Source organism: Triticum dicoccoides, chromosome 5B, assembly GCF_002162155.2.
Source record: "Triticum dicoccoides isolate Atlit2015 ecotype Zavitan chromosome 5B, WEW_v2.0, whole genome shotgun sequence".
Lineage (NCBI taxonomy): Eukaryota > Viridiplantae > Streptophyta > Magnoliopsida > Poales > Poaceae > Triticum > Triticum dicoccoides.
The window spans coordinates 694,575,678-694,592,864 of record NC_041389.1 but is presented as its reverse complement, the minus strand read 5'-3'; positions in this window follow the sequence as shown (position 1 = coordinate 694,592,864).

Below are 17,187 nucleotides of genomic sequence, written 5' to 3'. Positions count from 1 at the left end.
TCAATTGGTATCAGAGCAAGGTACTCCCTTGTTCTGTGTGATTCGGTTTAACCACCTGGAGTTTAGCTATGTCGACTGCAGGATTGAGGAATGTATCTTTCCCCACCTTTGACGGTCATGAATATCCTCGGTGGAAAGCCATGATGAAGAAGCGACTCATGGCTATGGACAGCGAACTGTGGACCGTCACTGAGATTGGTCTTACCGATCTATGCAAGATGGCGGAGGCTGATGACATTCGCAAGTACACTCTACTGAACCTCACAGCAAAGGATGTGATCTGCTCCTGCCTGTCCCGAAATCAGTTCAGGAACGTCATGCACCTCAATCACGCGAAGCTAAGCTAGGACCGGCTTTCTGAGGTCTATGAAAGTCATCTTAATCGTCATGATCCTTGGCTTGATGACTACAAGGAGTCTCTTAAAGAGATGACCTTTCCACCTGAATCGTCTTCATCTTCACCATGCCTCATGGCAGGGGGTGCTAAGGTAACTGAATGCTACCTCTCTAAAACCAGTGATGATGAATTAGGTGATGAATTTGGCCCCAGCTATGTCGAACTTGCTTCCCTTGCCACTAAACAACAAAGAGCTTTGGAAAAGATTCAAAACATGCTTAGTAAGAGCGATGATATGTTGGGCGAAGAAATGGATCAGTCAGAAGCTTTGGATGAGAGTCTTCAGAGACTTCATTCCAAGTTTGACACCCTTCAAGATCAACATAATGCTCTCTTGTCTGATCATGAGAAACTTTCTTCTGAATGTCTTCAAAGAGAGCAAGATCTTGAAAAGATAAGAGTGGATTATGAAGATCTTCTGAAGAAGAATGATTCATTACTTGCTCAACAAATCAGTGTTGCTCAGGATGAATTTGAACCACCATGTTTAAAATGCATTGAGCGTGATAATGCTGCCTCTGTTGCTGAATGTTCCAATGCTACCACTGTTGCTTTGTCTTCAACTACTAATGTGGAAACTAACCCCTCTACTGAGGATACCACTACTATTGCTGATGAAAATGCTAGGTTGAAGACATTGCTTGAAACAGGGATGTACAAAAGTCTGAAAGGGCATCAGACACTTTGTGATGTCCTCAAAAAGTAGATTATGAACCGAAACCCTAGGAAAGAGGGTGTTGGGTTCGAGAGGAAAATGAATGCTGATGGTTCCTACTGGAAGCCTGAGCAGTATCCCAAAACCACATGGGTTGCTGCAAAGGAACCTTCAGTGCATCCATCCACCTTATCTAGCTTTACCTGTGCTAATCCTATTATCATTGATGAATCCTTTGATGCAAACTATAAACTATTCAAAAATCAGAATGGTGAAGTGTTTGCCAGGTATATTGGTACTAACTGCAGGAATGGACCGCCAATGAAGAAGATCTGGGTTCCCAAAAGCTGTCTTAAGAATCTTCTAGTGAATGTCATCATGACACCACCTGGGAAGAAGACAAACCCCAGACCAAAGGCATCATATGGTCCAACGGCTTCATACGAATACAGGACTCACTTGAGTCACCCTAACGCTAATGTTTTGCAGGGAAATCGTACTCAAACTTATGAATATGAACATGTATCCTCAAACCGCCATGTTCATAGGGCTAAGAACTTTTCTGCTTATTCATATGAGTATCATTCATCTCCTGCAAGGCTATTTGCTAGGGCTTCAAAGCCGAAATTCTCAGATGCTGCACTTAGACTCATTGCTTCTAATCCACCCCTAAAGATGTGGGTGGTGAAGAAGAACAAACTCTCTTTTGCAGAACATGGTCTCTAGCCAGCAATCAAAGGCGTCCGATATTATTGCTAGGGACCTAAAACACAAAGGGACGCATGATAAAATGACCTACTATGTATTCCACATATGAATCGCTTACCTGTCATACTGTGTGCTAACTTTCATCTATGTTGTGATAATCCAAGTGTGCGTCAAATGCTTATGCTTCACAACATACCTTGTGAAGCCTATCCTCCTAACTGCACTGTAGGGTATGACACCTCGTGCATCAGAATGGATTATGGACAGCGGATGCACTAATCATATGACTGGTGATCGAAGTCTTCTCATGGACTCAACCTTACGTCCATCTGACAAGAGTCAAGTCACATTTGCTGACACTGGTAAAGGCAAGGTATTGGGTCTAGGTAGGGTTGCAATCTCAAAGGATCAACACATGGATAAAGTGATGCTTGTTGAATCCCTTGGATTCAACTTAATGTCTGTCTCAATGCTTTGTGACTTAAACATGATTGTGATATTCGGAAAATATCGTTGCCTTGTACTAATGGAATCTGACAAGTCTCTAGTCTTTGAAGGGTATAGGAAAGGTGATCTATACATGGTAGATTTCTCAGCAGGTCCACAGCTTGTCGTATGTCTTCTTGCAAAAGCTTCAGAATGCTGGCTCTGGCATCGGAGGCTGGGACATGCTGGCATGAGGAACTTACACACTCTCGTCAAGAAGAAGCATGTCATAGGCATCGATGGTGTCAAGTTCAAGAAAGATCATTTGTGTGGTGCTTGCGAAGCTGGGAAGATGACTAGGGCCAAGCACCCCTCGAAGACAATCATGACAACATCTCAACCCTTTGAGCTGTTGCACATGGACTTATTTGGTCTTACTCACTACTCTACCCTCGCAACAAAGGCGTGTCTCTATGGCTTCGGCATTGTTGATGACTACTCAAGATATACATGGGTGCACATAATTCTCTACAAGACGGAAGTACAAGATGTCTTCAGACGATTCGCCAATCGAGCAATGAACAATTATGGCGTCAAGATCAAGCATATCAGAAGTGATAATGGCACTGAATTCAAGAACACCGGGCTTGATCTTTATCTGGATACAATGGGAATCACTCATGAATTTTCTGCTCCATACACACCTCAGCAAAATGACATTGTTGAGCGCAAGAACAGAACCCTCATTGAGATGGCTCGAACAATGCTCGACGAGTACAAGACACCAACAAAGTTCTGGCCTGAAGCTATTGATACTGCATATCACATCATCAACCGTGTCTACATCCATAAGCTTCTAGGCAAAACATCCTATGAGCTCCTTACTGGCAAGAAGCCAAATGTCAGCTACTTCAGAGTTTTTGGTGCTAGATGCCGGATCAAGGATCCCCATCACAAGTCAAAATTTGAACCCAAAGCTCACGAAGGCTTCATTCTCGGCTATGGAAAGGACTCGCACTCTTACAGAGTCTTCAACCTCTTCCACTACAAAATCGTTGAAACTGTGGACGTGCGATTTGATGAAACCCATGGTTCACAACGAGAGCTCCTGCCAAGCACATTAGATGAAGCTCCTTCCAGCGAATCTATCAAGCTGATGGGAACTGGTGAAATCATGCCCTCTGATGCACAGCCTGTAGAGGAACTTATCATTTCTGCACCAAACCAACCTGAAGACAATGCTCAGACCGAAGACAATCCTTCCAATGATGACAATGATCAGCATGAGCAAGGTCTTCGTCTAGTTCATCATCGTGTTGCAAATGAAGTACAAATTGAGAAGATAATTGATAGCATCAATGCACCTGGTCCGCTTACTCGCTCAAGAGCAACACAGTTAGCAAATTTCTGTGGGCATTTTTCATTTGTATCAATATCTGAACCCAAGAAAGTTGTTGAAGCCTTTATGGAACCTGGATGGATTCAAGCCATGCAAGAAGAACTTCAACAGTTCAAGCTGAATAATGTTTGGGAACTTGTCAAGCGCCCTAACCCTCGCAAGCATAACATTATTGGCACTAAATGGATATATCGGAACAAGCAAGATGAGCATGGTCAAGTCATCAGAAACAAAGCACGTCTTGTGGCACAAGGATGTACTCAAGTTGAAGGAATTGACTTCGATGAAACATTTGCTCCTATGGCTAGGCTTGAAGCTATTCGCATACTGCTAGCCTATGATAATCACCACAACATCTTGCTATATCAAATGGATGTGAAAAGTTCTTTCCTCAATGGCAAGATTGAACAAGAAGTGTATGTTGCTCAACCACCTGGCTTTGAAGATCCAAAACATCCTGATATGGTGTACAAACTAAACAAAGCACTGTATGGCCTCAAACAAGCTCCTCGCGCTTGGTATGATACAATCAAAGACTTCCTGAAGAGCAAAGGCTTCAAACCAGGATCCCTGGATCCCACACTCTTCACGAAGACATATGATGGTGAACTATTTGTGTGCCAAATATATGTGGATGACATAATCTTCGGCTGCACCAACCAGAAGTATAGTGATGAGTTTGGATACATGATGCAAGAGCAATATCAGATGTCCATGATGGGTGAGCTGAAGTTCTTCCTTGGTCTTCAAATTCGTCAGCAAAGAAATGGCATCTTCATATCTCAAGAAAAATATCTCAAAGACTGTCTGAAGAAGTTTGGCATGCAAGATTGCAAAGGTTACACGACGCCAATGCCAGCCAAACATCATCTTGGTCCCGACGACAATGGTAAAGAGTTCGATCAAAAGGTATACCGCTCCATGATTGGTTCTTTACTTTATTGATGTGCATCTAGGCCAGATATTATGCTTAGTGTTTGCATGTGTGCTCGATTCCAAGCGGCACCAAAGGAATCGCATCACTTAGCTGTGAAGCGAATTCTTAGATATTTGGCCTACACCCCAACACTCGGATTATGGTATCCAAAGGGCTCAAGATTTGATCTGGTTGGATTCTCGGATGCTGATTATGCTGGTGACAAGGTTGATCGCAAGTATACATCTGGCACATGTCACTTTCTGGGACGATCACTGGTCGGTTGGTCTTCAAAGAAGCAAAACTGTGTATCACTCTCAACTGCTGAATCTGAATACATTGCTGCTAGATCTTGTTGTGCTCAGCTTCTGTGGATGAAGCAAACTCTCAAGGACTATGGCATCAATCTGAAGCAAGTCCCTCTCTTCTGCGAGAACGAAAGCGCCATCAAGATTGCCAACAATCCAGTTCAGCACTCGAAGACAAAGCACATTGAAATTCGTCATCATTTTCTCAGAGATCATGTCATGAAGAAAGATATTGACATCATTCATGTCAACACTGAAGAGCAACTGGCAGATATCTTCACAAAGCCCTTGGATGAGAAAAGGTTTTGCATGTTACGGTGTGAGCTAAATATCTTGGAATCCTCAAATGTCCTGTGATCAGGCACACATCCTAACACTTATGCATGTTAATGACTTAGATGTGCAACACACGAAGTAAAGTATATCTTCAATCAATGAAGACTTACATTCTGAGTGTGAATACATTAACATGGAAATTGACTTCGGATCGCCACGATAATTGTGCGCCGTGTTTGGGTCTAATACTTCCTATACGGTGGATAGCACCACCACCAGAATTTCTTGGTTTGAAGTGTTTCACTCATGGCGTTATTGTTGAATATCTTCGCATATTGATTTGTCTTCAATTTTCAATTTATCTATCTTCATGATTTACTTCACTATGTTGAGTTGATTTCTTTCTCATATATATATATATATATATATATATATATATATATATATGTATGTATGTATATATATATACCAGTATTCTATCCTCTACAGCATTCACTTATAGCTATGTCTTCATTGTTAAATCTTTTGAACTAAGTGAATGTGATCGGACCCTAATCTCTCTATGCTTACTATCTCAAACTCTATCTGTCCAAATCATATGCATTCTGTTGAAACTGTCGAATGTCTTCTCTGCATCCTTGTCAGCAGAAGACACAGAGACAAACATCAAGTCCTCATTAAATGATTCATATTTATTATCAATATCCGGAGAAGCCGGAACAACCATCCGACAAACTTGGCGGGCGTGGGAACGTGGGACAACTCTGAGTATGTTGCATGCTTGCCACGTGTCCCACGGATGTGAACAGACAGGGGCACCTGTGTAATTGCGCTGTGCTGCACACCTACTTATAAATACGTGCCCCCTGCGGTCAAGAAAACCTTCTTCCACCTCTCGACCTCGTCAATACCCTAGTGCCACCACTATCTCTCGACGATGCCGGCGACGAAGCGCTTAGCTGCCGCGACTTCTCCGACGCCGTCCTCACGCCGGCGCGGGCATCGTCCTCTCCGCCACCGCCGTAGGTGTCCTCCGTCGCCAAGTTAGGGCACGGTGGATTGAACTGCTCGGTCTCCTATTCATTCCATCTAGCAGTTCTTCGTGCGGTAAATATAACTCTATTTTTACCAGCTTTTTGATCCTCAATGATTCATCCAATTTACCAAAATTGGTTTCTGTCTATACAAAGTTAGATCTATTCTGTCTGCATCTCATACTGCCTAGTATATTCACTTAAGCTTCACATCTAGTTAGATTCCTCACTTGTACTTATTCACGGATTCGTACAAATCTGGAACCGACTCTCAACACATAAGTGAATGTCTTTGCAACATGAGGTCAATGTCTTCAAACTGATTTATCTTCAAAATCTTCTGAAAATGCATATGACCTCTTCCCCTTCCCTCGCATCTCTAATGTTGTCACAGGTACATGTCCGTGGGAGAATCCCTAGGTTCTCATAGTCTGCATTCGTTTGCAGAGTTCTTACAGCAACACATTGAATCTCCCGAAGCCAGTTCCTGTCTGACCAGCAAGCGAAAGCCTTTGAAGCCTTTGAACATATTGAAACCATTTAGTTTGATGTTCATGGCTACAGAGAAATCTGTAAGGAAGGGTGGCAGACAGCGTCGTGGGGGAACATCAAAGGATCTGCCTGATGATCTTGCAGAAATTTACAAGATAGATCCTGAAGAAGATTATAATCAGCGCAAGACTCGAATCCAATGGATTCGACGCTATTGGGCTGAACAATGGTTCAAGTACAAGTTCGTGACCCAGGAGTACACTGAGAAGAATGCTATCAAGAGCCCTTGGGGTGATATTCTCTATCGAGGCCTTCCCCCCAAGAACAAAGTTGAAGCCATTGCACAAGAATTCTATCCGTGCATGGTCCGTGGACCACAGCCTGAAGAAGCCGACCCATCATCATTGCTCTAGTGTCGTGACGACAATCTCTTCAAGCGCAATTTCCAGTATGCTAAGGCTTCGGCAAAGGAAAACAAGAAGTCATGGGGATTAAACTTCAATCCTGGTCCCTCTTCTCCCCGTGATGATGGCACACGTGAAGCTGAAGAAAATAGAATTGGCCCCTTTGCAAACCTTGATGGCCTCATCTCTTACATCTTGGTACAAGGTGCCAAAGTGGATCATTCTGCCAATGATGCAGGTTCTGATAAAGCCCCAGCTCCTCCTCCAAGGCCGCAGAAGCCAAAGAAGATTAAGGCTTCATCATCAGCTGCACCTCCAAAAGCTTCTCGTGTGAAGCCACTGGCCACTGCACCTCCTCAAGCCAGTGTGCAGTCTGAAGATCTTTCACGCATCTCCAAGAAGACGGAGAAGAAAAAGAAAATCGTCAAGAGTACTGATCAGGCTTTAACTCCTACTGCTATTCTGCGTGAAGAGCACATTGATCTGTCCAGCGATGACGATCTTGTAGATGATGCTCTTGAGCAACTGATCAAGAGCAAGGAAGAAGCAGAGATCTTCAACAACTTGCCTCTCTTTGATGTGGCAATCATCCATAACTTCATTGATGAGTGGTTTGACACACCAAATCTCAGCTTTGATGATCTGCAACTTCCAATTGGCCTTAGCATCGCCTTCAATGGCGACATTGCTTCTGAGCTAGCTATTGCTCAGCGCATCGTCGAACTGAAGCACAAGATTGACTATGAAAAGGCTCAGTTCAAGAAGCATGTGGCCACGCTCAACGTGCAAGATGTCAAGAACTTCAAGATCATGCTGCACAAGCTCAAAGAAGCCTTTCACAAGAAGTGTGAAGAAGCTCGAGGCTCCAGAGAGCGCATGAAAAATCTGGCTGACAAGTGTGTGCTTGCCTACAATGAGGCTGAGAAGCGCAAGGCCCTTGGTCGTCCTGGCATCGACCCCAGGATGGCTGCAAAGAAGAAGAAATCGATTGTCCAATCTGCACCTTCAAGGCAAGATGAACCTCGTATTGTCTTCCCAAGAAGCATGACTGGCTCGAAACCAAAGGTCTCGTCAACTGCTTCAGGACAGAAGAAGACGAGGGCTGTAGAGGCTGAAGCCAAGAAAAGGAAAACCTCAGAAGCCTCTGATGCTGCTCCCTCCAAGAAGAAGCGCAAGACCAAGAAGAGTCGGGCTGCTCCCATAGAGCCCCTTGTTGTTGAACCCATCCCAGTGGTTCGTCCTGCATCTGCAACCCAAGAACTTCGCATGACTGTTCACGAGTCTGCTTCCACAGAGGCTCCTGAAGCTGAAGAGATTCCAGCAGTTGATTCCATCACTGCTGAAGACATTGGTCATCATGACAATGTTGAAGATGATGAAGTTCTTCCTCAAATTGAATACAATGTGGTATCATTGCCTGTTCGTACGAACAGCGAAATCATCAGCATTGGTCGTCCTCTGGCGCCAATTGCTCAGGATGCTTCATGGGTTGATCGCCCGCAACAACAAGACTCCCCCAGTACTCCCCACCAACAACAAGCCACACCATCCGTGCAAGTTGAAGAGGATGAGGACCTGCCCACTCCATCTCCAAAGGCGTCGCCTGTACTACAAAGGCTTCGCAAAGGACCAAGGCCTCAAGCCCCTCTTCCGAGCGTTCCAGAAGGAGAAGTGCACCATCAACCTGTTTCACGTCAAGTGTTTTCATAAGCCACTCCTGCTGTGAATGTCTCCGTGTCTGAAGCACCAGCTGCTGAAGACAATCCGGATGCATCAGCCGATGACGAACGTCAAGAAGAACGTGTCCCTACTCCCCCCATTCCTGAAGAAAATGTTCATGAAGTGAACGTATATGTGCCTGACCCTCCAGCTCATCAAGTGGAGGTTGAAAACCTTGAGGCTGCCACCACCAACACCAATGAAGCCGATGAAAATGCTCCTGAACTTCTGTTGTGCAGCCCGAAGCCAATGTTGCTTCCACTACTCCTGTTCCACCACCAAGGCCCTATACAATCGAGCAAGCATACAACCATGGCGAGCTAATCACAGTAAGATGGCCCGTTCTGGTCCCTCTGCCTATTGTCTCTGGTCCTCAATTTGACTATCACATTGAGCATAGGCCTCAGGTCCAGAAGCCAAAGCCAAGACTGCCAAGGTTTCCAGGTACTGCCACATCTGTCGGGCCCTTCAATGCAAATGGCTTCAAAAGCCACAACACATTCTTTGACAGCTCAAAGAACCCCTACACGAAGCCAAGAATCTCATCAGATCGGTTCTGGAGTCATCAGCAGTGAAGCTATTACTCCTGTGTTCTCTATGATCAAGGGCGCATTTTCCCTCATATGCGCCTCGACACTTAAGCCATTGCAGGACTGCCATGCTTAGAAGAAGCACTTGACTGCTTTCGTGATGCTGGTCTGCTCAGCTTTGTCACAGACAAAGAACATTGGAATGAAGAGCTATTGCTTGAATTCTATGCTACGCTCCACATTCGCGGTTATAACAGAGATACGAAGACATGGGTTCTCGAGTGGATGACAGGAAATGTTCATCATGAAGCCAAAGCTCTTCACATCATTGAGCTTACAGGCCTATCCACTCCCAGAGAGCTATATGAACCTGGTTGCAAAACCACCGCAATGCACTGGAGAGCATCTTCCATAAGCCTGAACCCAATATGAGCCAGATGTTGAGCATGATGAAGCCTTTGCCACGTGATGCTGAATATCCAAAGGAGTTCTTTGTTGATGACCTTGAGTATCTGCCGCGCACTATATATCATATCATCAGGCGGACTCTATGGCCGATCAAAGGACATTCATCAGCTGCAAAACTTGAAGGAGCCATGAAGACATTGGTCTTTTACATCCTCAATGGCATCAGCTTCAATGCGCAAGATTTCTTCATCAGGTAACTGGCTACATCTGGATCTGACCTCTTCGGACTGAAATTCTATGCTCCATGGGTCATGCGCCTCATCAAGCAACATTCTGCTGTCAACTATCAACCATCTGCTCGCAATCATGTGATCTTCCTACCAGAGGTTGATATGTCAGTTGAAGCCATATACCCTGAACCTGCCAAGAAGCCTCTTTGTCTTCAAAATGTTGAACATCAAAGCTTCACTCAGTCTATGGAAGGAGTCCAAGCTGTCACGCGTGTCTATCCGATGGCTGGAAACATTCGTCTACCTCATCGTGTGCCAGCTGAAGCTACAGCGAGCACGATTGCTCAAAGGCCTCGGAAGCGCTCCCGGGTCCTGAATGACCGAGAACTTCTTGTGGACCTGCATCAGAAACAAGATAAGCATCATTTTTGGCTCAAGCGTCAAATGCAAAGCCTCTTGGTGGATGTAAATCGCATTCAAAACCTTGCCACCAAGAATGCATTTGTCACTCATGAAACTTGTCGGCGATCATGGAAGTGTTTGACCCTGCTCAGTGTTGAAGCTGATCTTCAAGACGATGGCTTCACTGAAAGATTCAAGTTTGACTCCACTCCTCCACGGAATGCCGTCCTACGAAGAACTCCATCTCTTGAAGACTCTGACTATTCTTCCTCTGTGGCAACTGTAAATGCCAATGTGATCGATGATGAAGACGATGCAACTTCACCGCCCCCTACTTCTGCACGCATCGACACTGCACCAAGTTCGTCTGCACCGCCAACCAACAACGACAACCCTACTGCTTCACCTACTCCTCAAGAAGACGAGTAGATGCTCTATGTCTTCAAACCTTTTTGGTCATTATTGACAAAAGGGGGAGAAGCATATGAGTTGATAGTCTTCAAGCGGGTTCATAAGGGCGGTTGCTTTATATTTTTGCCTAGTGCTTACAACTCTTGCTTTTGATACACTTTGTTCTTTGAGTTGTAACACTTAAACTTGATGGTCGTCTGCCACTTATTTGCGTTTCCACGTGCAATGATAACTTCCACACTTAGATCATTCTACAGACGTCCATTTTTCATTATGCATGTCCTTCTCTTAGCTATATCATTTCATGCATGATGAATTATCTTCATAAGTTGAAGAGGATCTCCACAAGTACAACCTGCCATGTGCATTTGCATTCCAAAAGCAATTTATTTATATGCACATCTTCAGGGGGAGCCCTTGCCACTTATGAAGACAATACGCTATCCTTTACAATTTCACATACTTCTTTCCCGTTGAAAACTTCAACCAGTTTGTCATCAATCACCAAAAAGGGGGAGATTGTAAGTGCATCTAGTGCCACCCCTAGTTGGTTTTGGAGTATTGACGACAAAGTTGGTTGAGGGACTAATGCGTTTGTGAGAATTGCAGGATAACATAGGTAGTGTCCCTCATTGATTCGGTTTACCTACCGGAGATGACCCCTAAAAATGTATGAAGACATTGAAGACAATGGTGGTGTGTGAAGATATTCACACTGAAGTCTATGACATGAGAAGACATTGAGTGAAGACTATGGAGCGCGAAGACTGAGTTGTTTTGTTGTTTCCTTTTCTTCTTTGTTGAGTCATATGAACCACCGTACTGTTAAGTGGGGTCCAAGTGAACTAAGTCAGAGTGACTAAAGTGATGCTCAACCCAAATCCTATGTCTTTGAGCGAAGACAATGAGAGCAAATCTTATCCAGAGCTGGATGAGTCAGCTTTGCTTGAAGCCCAAGTAAAGTTGCCGTGTGTGTTTGAAATCTGACCATTGGAACACGTGTCAGTTCCTTAGTGACCCAGGGTCATTTCGGACATATCAGGTCGGGTTGCCTTGTGGCTATAAATAGCCCACCCCCTACACCATAAATTGGTGGCTGCTCAGAGTTAGTTTACGGCTTTTGTCATTTTGAGAGCAACCCACCTCGAAGCCTTTGAGAGAGAAATCCTTGCGAGGACAAAGCCCAAACACCCAGAACCAAAGAGTGTTAGGCATCACTGAAGTCTTTCTGTCTGTGTGACCTGAAGACTTATTACACTTGAGGACTGTGTATCCTCCAGCCGGTTAGGCATCGCGTTCTGAGCATCCAAGAGTCATTGTGGATTGCTGGTGAACGAAGTCTGTGAAGGTTCGGAAGTCTACCTTGAAGACTTACCAGAGTGATTGGGCGAGGACTGTGTGTCCTTAGCTCAAGGGGAATAAGGTGAAGACGCGGTCTTCTGAGTTGAATCTCAGCCTCCCTAACCAGACGTACAGTTGTCACAGCAACTGGAACTGGTCCAACAAATCCTGTGTCTTCAACAAGTGACTGGTTCTATCCCTTCCCTCCTTTACTTTGAGTTTGTCTTCGTGAAGTCATTGCCTATCTGTCTTATCTGTTTGACTTCATTGCTTGACTACTATTGTTGATTGGCTTCATACTATCTTCCATCCTGATCCTTACTACCTAGTTGCTATTAGTCTTTGTATGTTAACACTATTGCTTACTTGACTATGGCTTGCTTGTTGTAGTTTATCTTCCGCTGCATATCAATTAGTTCATTTCTATTGTTTGTCTTCGAAACTTCCACGTTTTGAAGACTTTGATAAAAATCGCCTATTCACCCCCCCCCCCCTCTAGTCAATAACTAGCACTTTCAGAGAGCCATATCGGTGTGACCGAATTGTCGAGGGGTTTTGGCAGCGGCTATGTCAAATGAACTCGATGGCACCGGATAGATCAAATCGGTGGGGCCGAGGTTGACTTTTGGTTTTGGACATATGTGGAAATGAGAAAGTGGTTGAGGGTTTTTGGAGCAATATCACTAAGCACTTTGAGCAAGTAGACCATGAAGCAACACCTCATCGCATTTTAATAGTATTGGCTTTCATATGGACTCAATGTGATTTAGCATCACTAAAATGAAAATGAATAGTCTTGAGCCTTTGCCAATCTTTGTCCTTAGCATTTTGATGGGTCCACATCTCTAGTCCATGCCATGCCAATCATTAAACTTTCTGAAATATTTAACTTGAATGGATATTAGTTCAATGAGCTATATGTTGTTATGAATTACCAAAACCACCCGGGAATTAGCTGCACTTTCAACAAGCATGAATGAACTCTTATATAAAGCAAGGCTCCCGAGGACACATGGGAATTACTGTCAAGCTAGTTTTCATCATGCTCATATGATTCGTGTTCGTTACTTTGATAATTTGATATGTGGGTCGACCGGTGCTTGGGCGTTGTCCTTCCTTGGACAAGACTACCACTTATGATTAACCCCTCTCGCAAGCATCCGCAACTACAAAAGAAGAATTAAGATAAATCTAACCATAGCATGAAACATATGGATCAAAATCAGCCCCTTACGAAGCAATGCATAAACTAGGGTTTAAGCTTCTGTCACTCTAGCAACCCATCATCTACTTATTACTTCCCAATGCCTTACCCTAGGCCCAAACAATGGTGAAGTGTCATGTAGTCGGCGTTCACATAACACCACTAGAGGAGAGATAACATACATCTCATCAAAATATTGAACAAATACCAAATTCACATGATTATTTATAACAAGACTTCTCCCATGTCCTCAGGAATGAACGTAACTACTCACAAAGCATATTCATGTTCATAATCAAAGGAGTATTAATTATCATTAAGAATCTAAACATATGATCTTCCACCAAATAAACCAACTAGCATCAACTACAAGGAGTAATCAACACTACTAGCAACCCACAGGTACCAATATGAGGTTTTGATACAAAGGCCGGATACAAGAGATTAATTAGGGTTTGGAAGGAGATGGTGTTGATGAAGATGTTGTTGGAGATTGACCCCCTCTCGATGAGAGGATCGTTGGTGATGGCGATGGCTTAGATTTCCCCCTCCCAGAGGGAAGTTTCCTTGACGGAACAGCTTCGCCGGAGCCCTAGATTGGTTCTGCTTAGGTTCCGCCTCGAGACTGCGGTGCTTCTCCTTAAAGCTTCCTTTTGGAAAAAAAATCCAGGTCAAAACACACCATATAGCAGAAGATGGGCATCGGGAGCCTGCCAGGTGGCCCACAAGGTAGGGGGGCACCCCCCACCCTTGTGGATGGCCGGTGGCCTCTCTAGTGCTTTCTTTGCCCAATATTTTTTATTAATTCCAAAGTGACTCTCTGTGAAGTTTTAGGACTTTTGGAGTTGTGCAGAATAGGTCTTTAATATTTGCTCCTTTTCCAGACCAGAATTCCAGCTGCTAGCATTCTCCCTCTTCATGTAAACCTTGTAAAATAAGAGAGAAAAGGCATAAGTATTGTGCTATAATGTGTAATAACAGCCCATAAATGCAATAAATATCGATATAAAAGCATGATGCAAAATGGACGTATCAAAGGCCCACTATTGTCTCCTCTCAGCTGTTGGCTTGGGTAGGGGAGGCGTGGTGGCGGCGGCGATGGTGTGGACTAGGGGCGGCGGCTGGCTGCATCTAGCGGTGGTCCTTGCCGCGCCTTGGTGCCGAGGGCTTCGTTTGGCTTGGGCCGCGGTTGGCTCAGGACGCCTTGTGACTCGGCCGAAGTAATAGTGGCGTGATGGTGGTGGTGGTGGTGCGGACCGAGGACAACCTCGGGAGGCTTGCTTGAGCGTTCGAGGCAGTCGTTGGGTGGTGCAGGCTGCAAAATGGCTTGGGCCATGGTCGGCAACCTCCTCCATGCTTCTGGGTGGGGTGGTTGCGGCACGGTGGTGGTGCCGCTAGCCTGGCAGGGTGGCGGTGACAATATTCGACCGTGGGAGCGCGGCGGGTGGGTGCTTTAGGTTGGAGCTGCAGCCCTCGAGTTTGGTGCAAAGGGGACGGAGCGAGTTGTGGGGAGCCGACGAAGTTAGGTGGTTGGCGGCCGGAGGTACCGGCTACCACCGGATGGCTAGAGATGTCGGATGCCATGGAGTCCTCCTGTCTGGATCTGGAGTTGCCAGATCTGATGGGGCGACCCCCTCCTCTACAGGTAGCGCTAGTTAGCAGTGGGCTGACTGTGCAGGCTGGCCGCCGGTGTTGGGGTTTGACTTGGTCCCCCTACTGTGGGTTGGTTGCTTTCCTGCGGTTGCCTCGGCCATTTCTCTGCCCAGGTCGAGGTCGAGGCTCGTGGCTTGGTGGGGAGGCGGCCTCATGTTTTGGCGTCGGTGTTGAGTTGTCGGGAGATGCCGGGGCTGCGGCTCCGGATGGCAGAATCCACGGTGGGCTTTCCGATAGACCTCGTGGTGACAATGGTGCCTACGTCTCTTGGTCGTGTGGGCTCCATGGGGGTAGGGGTGGATGGCTCTGGCAGGCTCTAGACGTGCCCGGATTTGGCAGGGTTGGCCTGACTCTCGTTGCGGGAGCGGCGGGGGACACCTCATGGTGGTATTGGCGAGCTACCGAGCGAAAGTTTTGCTCTTGGCGCCGACAACAGCGGCGCCCGTGGGTGTTGTTTCCTTCTTGAGGGTGTAGTCGTGGGTCTTGTTCATGTGCCAGGGCTCCGGGTGGAAACCCTAGTCCGATCTCAAGACTCGGCAGCGACGGCGCATCACGTCGTTACCCTTCTGGGGGCGTTGTCGTGAAGTTTTGGTGTCGGCGGTTGGTCCTAGGCGAGTGTTAGGCTAGCTCTAGTTTCTTGTCATATCTTTTGACCCACTTTGTAAAAGAGCAATCTCTTCACATTGTATCATTCCGTCGTGTAATGTTTGATGTTGTTGCTTTATATATAAAGGGCGAAACTATTTCAAGGTTGGGTACAACCGTCGCTCAAAGACATATCGCCATGCATGCAACAACAGGAACCGTCGCCGGCATTTCATTGCCTAACGCAAATATATGCCCCTAGACCCTAGCCAGTAGTACGTGCGTGGCTACGCCAATATAATTGCAAGAGGGTCCAGCGACACATGATTAAGACAATGTCCTCGGCATTCACTAGTACAAAACAGGGTATTTGTCCCGGTTCGTAAGGGTCTTTAGTTCCGGTTAATGAACCGGGACTAAAGGGTCATTACTAATGCCTCCACCCTTTAGTCCCGGTTCTAACTAGAACCGGGACTAAAGGCCGCGGCCACGTGGAGCTCCACCTTTAGTCCCGGTTGGTAACACCAAGCGGGACTAAAGGAAATTTTATGTTTTTTTTTTTGAAAAAAAATTCTGAAATTTTTTTGAATTTTTTTTATTTTATTTTAACCTCTAATCTCTAATTACCACCCCTCATCACTGCTTAAATTTATCTTCTAATCTCTAATCATTCATCATCATTTCAAATCATCTAACTTCCCGAACGGTTATCCATCCTCCCACTCCCCCAGCCTGAGCACGCTTAACTTCCGGGTTCTATTCTCGCTCGTTTCCAAGTCTGCACTTGTTGTTAGCCTGAGCACGCTTAACTTCCGGGTTCTATTCTCCCTCGTTTTCAAGTCTGCACTTGTTGTTTTCCTGACAATAGTAAGATGTCAATCCTATTAACCCTCAGGAATTTTGCTTGAGCATGAAGTGACACATTTCACTGTTTGAGTTTGAAACTATTGTTTTAAAAAATAATAATTATTTAGTAACACTAATATTTCTTGAATAATTAGTTTGACCATGGTTTGACCACAGTTTGACCAGATTTGACCAAAATTCAAAATAACTGAAATAATTATTTAGTAACACTAATATTCTAGAATAATTAGTTTGACCATTGTTTGACCACAGTTTGAATTTTTTTTTTGATTTTTTCCACTCTAGATCTTAAAAGCCCCGTAACTTTTTTTCTGTTAGGTTTTTGAGGTTTTTGAAAATGTTTAACAGGGTTCCCCCAGTTAAATTCGGATGTAACTTTTTGAGTAGATGATTTTTCATATAAAAAACTTTTTCATCCGAGTTAGTATGCAAAAGTTATGCACATTTTACTAAATTCTACAGAGATTTTGCAAATAAAGTCGAAATTCACATTTGCAAATTTTCCCAACAACTAGACCACATATCACATGGGAAACTTATTTTTTTTATTTTTTTGACATTTTCATCAGTTTCTTTTATTTTTTTAAAAACTGAAAAAGCGATCCAACCGGGGGGTGGGGGGTACCGGTTCGTGCCATGAACCGGTACTAATGCCTCAAACCCCATTAGTACTGGTTGGTGCCACGAACCGGGACTAATGGGCATCGCACCCTTTAGTCCCGGTTCGTGGCACCAACCGGGACTAAAAGGTCCAGACGAACCGGAATAAATGGCCCACGTGGCCCCTGGACGCATGAACCGGGACTAATGCCTCCATTAGTC